We start from the raw sequence: 9,428 nt of genomic DNA, 5'->3' as shown, positions 1-9,428 counted from the left end.
GCATTATGCAGGAAGCAAATTTGTTCCCAAGTCAGCATAAGTTGCCATAGTTACTGTGCAATACAGGTGCACGTGTATAGATGCATGCCTCTACTGTGCAGTAAGTGTGCACATATAGACGCGCTCACTGATAGATACTCTTGTCTTTCTCAGAGCTGGCTATAATGTTCCCATGGAAATGGGATTTGAAAGGAGAACTCAACTCCTTGACATGTCATGGGGATTAAGGCTAGAGATTGTCTTGCTGTTTCAGGAGGCCCTCCAGACCACAGTCTCTTCCCAATCTTTTTCCCAGTGTTTAATTTCTGCAGGATATCACCCAGCAATTAGGTAGTGATAGCAACCACAGAAGTCAGACTGCATAAGGAATCCTTTAGGAAATACCCAAGAGAGACACAAAGCTTTGATTATCCCATGGAGAATTAACAGAAGTCTGGGTGGTAAACAGCTCAAAAGACCGGTCCAAAATAATTCCATGAAAAAAAGCATGGATTTCCTAAAACAGAACCAGGGATTGGATTGACACTGCAAAGGGACCTGACAGACTTTGAAGCATCTTGGACAATTTTTGCATTAACACATTTTTTTGTTCATTTTGCAGAGAATGGAAAAAAACTGGGTCTTCTTACTTCACATCACGATTTGCATCTGAATGGGACTAGATTTTCATAGATTTCATAGACATTAGGGCTGGACGGGACCTCAGAAGATCATTGAGTCCAGTCCCCTACCCCAGGGACAGGAAGTCAGCTAGGGTCAAAGGATCCTAGCAAGATAAGTGCCCAAACATTTCTTAAAGGAGTCCAGAGTAGGTGCTTGCATCACCTCTGGAGAGAGTCTATTCCAGGCCTTGGGGGCTCAGACAGTAAAGAAGTTTTTCCTTATGTCCAGCCTAAAATGGTCTTGGAGGAGTTTGTGACAGTTGGAACTTGTCATCCTTTGGGGTGCTCTGGCAGGCATTCCCCCAGATCCTGATGCAACCCCTCATGTACTTTTAGGCTGCCTCCAGGTCACCCCTAAGCCTGAACTAGTCCCTTTGACTGTACACAGGGAATTTAGCACTTACCTGTCTTTGATTATGCCAGCCTTAATACACAGGGTTCTCTACCATGTCCCCATACCTTCTATTTTAACTCCCTTTCTTGTAGCCCTGGGGGTGAGATTTAATCTGATGTTGAACTGTCACATTTCTCAAAGAAATTGTAAAAGGAAGGGTACTCTCATATTTGCAAGCTTGTCTGAGTCTATCCAAACCATGTTTACAATGTATGTGTCACATTCCCACCTGGTGTGAATATGCATCACACCACTAAAGCAAATGGATCCAGTCCGTATCTGGTGGAAACAGATGTAGCTCCATTGAAAGCACTAGAAGAGATCCCTAAGACGTGTAAATCTGTTAAGCTTCATTGAAGTCAACAAAACTGTGATGGTTTCTTGAGAGTCTAGCTCTAAAAGTTGCTTTCTGATTCTTTTCTCCTATATACCAACTTTATACCACTTTCAGTACTTTGACACCTGTGAAGCCCCTGGTAAAAGTAGATCCCATTTTAGTTTGGAGCGTCTTTGAAGCCATGAGGGTGTAGGAACGGTATGAGAATCAAATGTTTTGTTGCAAAACCTCTTATTGGACTAACCGCATTGTTGGGAGAGAAGTCAGACAAGGTTTTGAGCATGTGTTGCCTTTCTTCTGGTCTGCAGAAGGGCAGTGTGTACCTGGAAGCTTATTAAACTTCCCTCCCAACAATACACTTGTTCCGGGATAAGACACACTGCTTCCAATTTCATTTATTCTTTTTCTTCTCATAGCTGTCATGAGACAACTGTCAGTAGAAAAGCAGCCTTACATTTTAAGATGCGTTGTCTCTCCACAGAATAAAAGCTTGATTGTGCTCCAACACAACATTTCCATTGGTTTAACTACATAACTGAGCTGTAGGTTACTTTGGTGTGAACTAGCCCAGCTTCATTGTCTTTAGTGGGCACTGGAATCTGGACCCTTTTGACCAGATCCTTTTTCCTCTATTAGGTGCCTCCCTGGACTTGATTACATAAATGCGTTACTAGGAGTAGAAACCTATTGAGATGCCTAATAATTATAGGCAATGGGAGTGGGAAGGGACCTCAGGAAGTCATGTAGTTCAACTCCCTGCTCAAAACGAGGACCATCCTCAACTACAGCATCTCAGCAAAGGCTTTGTGTACCTAGGAGTTGATAACTGCTAAAGATGGAGATTCCAGAAACTCTCTGGATAACCCACTCCAGCTCTTTACTATCCTCCTCATTAGAAAGTGTTTCTTAATATCTAACCTAAACTTCTCTTGCTGCAAGTTGAGACCATTGCTCCTTGTTTTGCCATCTGCCACCACTGAGAACAGTCTATCTCCATCCTCCTTGGAACCTGCTTCAGGTGGTTGAAGGCTGTTGTTAAAAGCACCAGACCACATAAACCCAGTTCCCTCAGACTCTTCTCAGAAGTCATGTGCCCCAGCCCACTAACCATTTTCTTTGCCCTCCACTGGACTCTGCAATTTGTCCACATCCTTTCTCTAGTAGGGGCCCCAAATGTGGCCCCTTTCTCTAGTAGGTGCACTCCAGACCTGCTGAATATTATTTTTAGGGGGAATAATCACTTCCCTCAATCTGTTGGCATAATTCCTACAAATGCAGTCAGGGGGTTCACTGGGGCTCTCAGGGGGTGCATGTGCACCCCTGTGCACCCCCTACGCATCACCACTGAAATTAACCTGGGAACTGACCCCTGGCGCACTCTACTTCATACCAGCTGCCAACTGGACATCAAGCCATTGGTTACTGCCCTCTAAACTTGACAATTAAGCCACTTTTCTATCCACCTTGAAGTCTACTTCATCCAACCCATACTTCCTTAGCTTGCTTGCAAGAATGATGTACAAGACAGTATCCAGAGCCTTGCTAAAATCAAGGTATGTCACATCCATTGCTCTCCCTGGATCAACAGAGCCCATCAAATCATCATAGAAGGCAATCAGGTTTAACAGCCATGACTTGTCCTTGGTGAACTCATGCTGACTGTTCCTAATCACCATCTTCTCCTCCAAGTGCTTACAAATGGATTCCTTGAGAATCTGCTTCATGATTTTTCCAGGGACTGAGGTGAGGCTGACTGGTCTGTACTTTATCAGACTCTCCTCCTCCTTTTTCTTCAAGATGGGCACTATATTTGTCCTTTTCTGGACCTCCTCCGATCACCATGAGTTTTCAAAGATAATGCCCAGTGGTTCTGCGGTCACTTTGGCCAACTCTCTCAGCACCCTTGGGTGCATTTCAGTGGGCCCTATGGACTTGTACACATCCAGCTTTTCTAAATAGTCCCTAACCTGTTATTTCACCATTGTTGGCTGCTCTCCTCCTCCCCAAATTGTACTGCCAGGTGCAGTTGTCTGGCACTTGACCTCTCCTTTGAAGGCAGATGTGAAAAAGGCATTGAGCACTTCAGCCTTTCCTGCATTTTCTGTCACTAGGTTGCCTTCCCCATTCAGTAAAGGACCCACCCTTTCCCTAATCTTCCTGGTGTTGCCAACATACTTATAGAAACCCTTCTAGTTAACCGTCACATCCCTTGCTAGCTGCAGTTCCAATTGTGTTTTGACTTTTCTGATTTCATCTCTGCATGTCCAAACAATATATAATATATAATATACTCCTCCCTAATTGTTTGTTCAAGTTTCCCCTTCTTATACCCTTCCTTTTTGTGTTTTGTCTCACTGAAGTTTCTTGCTAAGCCAAGCTGGTCTTCTGCTGTACTTGCTAGTCTTCCTGTGCACTGGGATACTTTGTTCTTGCTCTCTCACTAAGGTTTCTTTAAAATGCAATCTGTTCTCCTGGACTCCTTTCCCCCTTAGACTGGCTTCCCAGAGGATCCGGCCCCTTAGTTCCCCGAGGGAGTCCTAGTCTGCTTTTCTGAAGTCCAGAGTCCGTACCCTGCTGCTCTCCCTCCTTTCTTTCCTCAGGAGCCTTCCTTTCCTCGATTCCTCTGTCCCAAAACAATTGACTCCAGCGCTCTGCAGACTCAATAGACACTGCTGCAGAAGGGCCTGACACTCAGGTCTCCCACTTGGTGGGTGAGTGCTCCAACCACTAATCCTTTGTGCTAAAATAAGGTACACGAAGGTCGCAGCTGTCTGTGCGACTTAGCCATGCTTGGAGAGCAACTACAGGATGAGATTCCTCCACAGGATGAGGCACCCTCCCAGCATTAACATGGATTACAGTGGAGCCTAGAACGGAAACATGCAGTTAGGTGATAGAATTTCATTGCTTCTGAACATGTACAGAAGGTGCATTTTAGGTGCTTAGGAATCCTTGTAGGCAAACTTTATCTGGCCTTCATTACAGCATTGGGCTTAGATCTCACAAGCCCTAATCATTTTAACTTCTTCTGTCCAGTACCTGGTGCCTGGTTGGTCTTGCTGTCAAGGTAGACTATGATTTTCAAGGAACCTAAAGGGATAGGAAAAATAAGTCTCCCAGAAGTAGAGGAGGAGGAGATTTCCCTAGTTTGTGATAACTACCTCTGTGCATGGTTTTACCCCATAGTGGCTGCAATCTGAGTCATGGCAGTTTGCTCCTTATTGAGAAAGGGTATAAAGGATGCCATAGATTCAGGACCAGGTTTCCATAAGCATTGAGATATCTAAAGATTTAGGTAAGCAGCTATTGTGATTTTAAGCACCACTTAAACAAAAGGAAGTAGCCAACCAGCTCATGGAGCTTTCTAAATTCAACTGAACATCTCTCAGCATCTGCGGGTGCCTAAAAACCTTTGTAAATATGTCCCAAAACTTACACTAAGCTAGGAGCCAGGGAACCCTGGATGAAACTTATGACCTGTGCCTCACAGTAGGTCTTTCATCAGTCCCATGGGACGCCAATGCCCGCTACAGGACAGGGAAGTCCGGGTGAGGGTGATCCCCTGCCCTCCATTGATGCTGACTTCGTGAAGGAACATCTTGAGAAGCTGGATACCTTCAAGTCAGCCGGCCCTGACAGTCTTCACCCCAGGGTACTCAAGGAGCTGGCGAGAATCATAGCCCAGCCTCTAGCGCGGATCTTTGAAAACTCTTGGCGCTCTGGTGTAGTGCCCGAAGACTGGAAGAAGGCCAATGTGGTGCCTATCTTCAAGAAAGGGAGGAAAGTGGATCCAGCTAACTATAGGCCCATTAGCCTGACGTGGGGAAGATCTTAGAAAAGTTTATTAAAGAGGCCATCCTTAATGGACTGGCTGACGCCAACATCTTAAGGGATAGCCAGCACGGGTTTGTTGCGGGTAGGTCTTGCTTGACCAATCTCATTTCCTTCTATGACCAGGTGACCTATCACCTGGACAAGGGAGAAGAGATTGATGTCATATATCTTGACTTCAAAAAAGCCTTCGATCTGGTTTCCCATGATCGCCTCTTGGAGAAACTAGCCAATTGTGGCCTTGGGTCCTCCACAATCCACTGGCTGGAAAATTGGCTCCAGGGTCGGACCCAGAGGGTAGTAATTGATGGAAGTCACTCATTGTGGTGTCCTGTGACCAGTGGGGTCCCCCAAGGCTCTGTCCTTGGACCCATACTGTTCAACATCTTCATTAATGATGTGGACACTGGAGTCAGAAGTGGACTGGTCAAGTTCGCCAATGACACCAAACTTTGGGGCAAAGCATCCACGCCAGAAGACAGGCGGGTGATCCAGGCTGACCTGGACAGGCTCAGCAAGTGGGCGGACGAGAATCTGATGGTGTTCAACGCCGATAAATGCAAGGTTCTCCACCTTGGGAAGAAAAACCCGCAGCATCCTTATAGGCTCGGCAGTGCTATGTTGGCTAGCACTATGGAAGAAAGAGACTTGGGGGTCATCATTGACCACAAGATGAACATGAGCCTGCAGTGCAGTGCTGCGGCTAGTAAAGCAACCAAAACGCTTGCTTGCATCCATAGATGCTTCTCAAGCAAATCCTGGGACGTCATTCTCCCCTTGTACTCGGCCTTAGTGAGGCCGCAGCTGGAGTAGTGCGTCCAGTTTTGGGCTCCACAATTCAAAAAGGATGTGGAGAAGCTTGAGAGAGTCCAGAGAAGAGCCACGTGTGTGATCAGAGGTCAGGGAAGCAGACCCTACGATGACAGGCTGAGAGCTCTGGGGCTCTTTAGCCTGGAAAAGCGCAGGCTCAGGGGTGATCTGATGGCCACCTACAAGTTTATCAGGGGTGACCACCAGTATCTGGGGGAAGGTTTGTTCACCAGAGCACCCCAAGGGATGACGACTAGGTCGAATGGTCATAAACACTACAAGACTGTTTCAGGCTGAACATAAGGAAGAATTTCTTTACTGTCCGAGCCCCCAAGTTCTGGAACAGCCTGCCACCGGCGGTGGTTCAAGCACCTACATTGAACACCTTCAAGGTGAAACTGGATGCTTATCTTGCTGGGATCCTATGAACCCAGCTGACTTCCTGCCCTTTGGGCAGGGGGCTGGAGTCGATGATCTTCCAAGGTCCCTTCCAGCCCTAATGTCTATGAAATCTATGAAATCTATGAAAACTACAGACCCAGGATGGTCATTTTGCCTTTAAAAACCATTAAATCAGGAGTGTTTACTTTGAGGCCCCTGCTTCTGAGCAATGAAGAGCTCTAGGGAGTGAGTCCCACAAGCCCTTAGGAGAGTGACACAGATAAATCACCTTACTGCATCTTCTGCCTTTTCAGTACAGGAGACTCAGAGGCAGCTACAGCCAGTTCATCTGTAGACAGAAATAGATTTGAATCAAATCATCCGTGTCTTTATTATCTAGAAGCTATAGTGGCAGAGGCAAGAGAGACTAGATAGATTGAGATCTGGGTAATGAACAACGAATACTGACAGCAGAGGACCAAATGCAACAGAAGCTTGTGGAAACCCCGACAAAGACCAGCACGGTAAGTTGCTTCAAGTCTGAATACACAGAACTGGAAGCGAAGGGCATAAAGAAAGTCAGTGAGGCTGGGATTCTGTGGTTTTGGCCCCGTTACTGCAGGCTAAACCCAACTGCTGTGTAGCAATCACCGGAGTAAGGCAGACTCCCTCCAAAATCCTGCTTTTGGTCCTGGTGGCAAAGTGACAGCTTGGTTATACAGAGCAGAAGTATCTGAGTGATAGTAGTACCTCCTTTGCACATAGAGATGACAATCCAGCTCTTATGCAGCCCCGTATGCTAGTTTGCAACCAGGTGGCAGTCAGTCTGCGTGCAAACCTTTGGTGTGGAGTTATTTCTTACAAGCAGGTCCTGTGTGGTATATCCTCGGGAAGATGGAGCGATGCCATGCTGAAACATTACTGTTACTGTTTGCTGGACACACTGTATGGTTTTTTTCACAGTGGGGTTGGGACCTTTTCACCTAAAGCTTTAAACCTAAAGGTTGTGTTTGCTCTTATTTTTTCCAGCTGAGTTTTGGGACAGATGCTGCAGGTGACTCAGCCCTGCGAACGCTACAGAAGTTCTACCATGTAACAGTAGTTTCATAATGAACCTGAATACAACACTAATTTTGAAAGCGTAGTGAGTTTACACCTCCTAGCTGATAGCAAGAATGTCATCTGTCTCATAGTGCCTGCTGAATAACGCTATTGCTCAGTTTTGTATCCAAATCAAAATATACCTTCAAAACCAAACTTTTTCCGTAGACTAAAGATTTGGCTCCAGTTGATCCTGTGTGTATTTGAAAGTGAGCGTGTGAGATGTTTTTGACAGGAGAATCAGAGCCATTCTGATACTGATTGCTGAGCTTTTTGTTCCCTCCACAGGCAACATACAATGGTTTGAAGAAGGCAATGTCCAACCAAACCACTGTAACCGAGTTCCTCCTCCAGGAATTTTCTGACATCCGGGAGCTGCAGCTTTTACACTTTGCCATCTTTCTAGCAGCGTATCTGGCAGCTCTGATAGGGGATCTCCTCGTTATCATGGTGGTAGCCCTCGACCACCACCTTCACACTCCCATGTACTTCTTCCTCATGAATTTGTCCATCCTCGACTTGGGAACTATCTCTGTGACTGTCCCCAAATCCATGGGCAATTCCCTGTGGAACACCAGGTTGATTTCCTATGCTGGATGTGTTGCCCAAGTTTTCCTTTTCTTCTTCTTCGGTACAGCCAACTTTGCCTTCCTCACCATCATGATACATTGCCATCTGCAAACCACTGCACTATGAGACCATCATGAACAGAAGAGCTTGCATCCAGATGGCAGTCAGTACATGGGTCAGTGCCATTCCCTACTCTGCACTGCACACTGGTAACACTTTTCGGTTACCTTTCTGCCACTCCAACATTATCAACAAGTTTTTCTGTGATGTCCCCCAGCTGCTCCAGCTCTCCTGCTCTGACTCCTATCTCAGTGAGGCAGGGATACTTGCCTTTAGTGTCTGTTTATATTTAAGCTGTTTTGTTTTCATTGTTGTATCGTATGTTCAGATCTTTACTGCAGTACTAAGAATCCCTTCAGAGCAGGGCCAGCATAAAGCCTTCTCCACCTGTGTTCCTCACCTCATTGTGGTCTCCTTGTTTCTTCTCACTGGCATTTCGGCTTACTTGAAACCAACTTCCAGCACCCCATCCATTCTGGATCTCATAGAATCTGTCCTTTATGCCATATTGCCGCCAATGGTCAACCCTGTCATTTACAGCATGAGGAATAAGGAGATCAAAGCTGGCCTCGGGAAAGTGATTGTCTGTAAAATATTCACCGGGAAGCAAGTGTCCATCTTTTTCTCATAAGTGTTATTTAATTATTTTTTTTTCTGCATTGAGATATATATATATAAATATATATGTGTGTGTGTGTGTGTAGTATAATTGATAGATATGTTCACCACAGTAAAGCAGGGTGCAATCCACACCATCTTCACTGATGTAAGTAAAGTTCCTCTAGATTTAAATCATCTTAATTGCAATTAGACTTCCTATACTTAGAAGTTGATGCTACCATCTTTCCCATCTCAAAGGAGCTTGGTGTGAAAGTGCTCAAGGTATGTTGCTACAGCTCCAGCAAGTTAAGATTAACCTTGCTCTTCCCCTGTGCTAATGCCCCTGCTTATTCAGGTCACCTATGAATGTGAACTTGGTTAATAGTCCTTCATGGTCAAAGTTTGCTGGATGGGATGCTAGGCACAAAGCTTCCTTATGTGCTATTTTGCTACTGGAACTGGGTCACTGTGGTAATTCATCACCTTCCTTGTCAAATCAATAGCAGAGACAAGTCTGTAGTGGATTTCAGGGAATTAAAGGTGTTCTGTGGGATGAGAGCTTACCTGTGTTTCTTAAAAGCATACTTCCCATCAGTCAGTCAGTGGGCTTTTTTTCTTCAGGATAGGTATTTGGAAGTACTTGGGCAGATGGATGCATGGGGGGTGGGGTGGGGTGGTGGTG

At 45.6% G+C, this 9,428-nt stretch overlaps 1 pseudogene; it reads left to right on the top strand.

Annotated features, from left to right (window-relative positions):
• Positions 1 to 7,831: 7,831 nt before the first annotated feature.
• Positions 7,832 to 8,777, top strand: LOC132251886 (olfactory receptor 14I1-like; annotated as a pseudogene).
• Positions 8,778 to 9,428: the final 651 nt, after the last annotated feature.

Source organism: Alligator mississippiensis, chromosome 7, assembly GCF_030867095.1.
Source record: "Alligator mississippiensis isolate rAllMis1 chromosome 7, rAllMis1, whole genome shotgun sequence".
Taxonomy (NCBI): domain Eukaryota; kingdom Metazoa; phylum Chordata; order Crocodylia; family Alligatoridae; genus Alligator; species Alligator mississippiensis.
The sequence above is the reverse complement of the archived record's forward strand: the minus strand, read 5'-3'. Positions and strand labels throughout refer to the sequence as shown.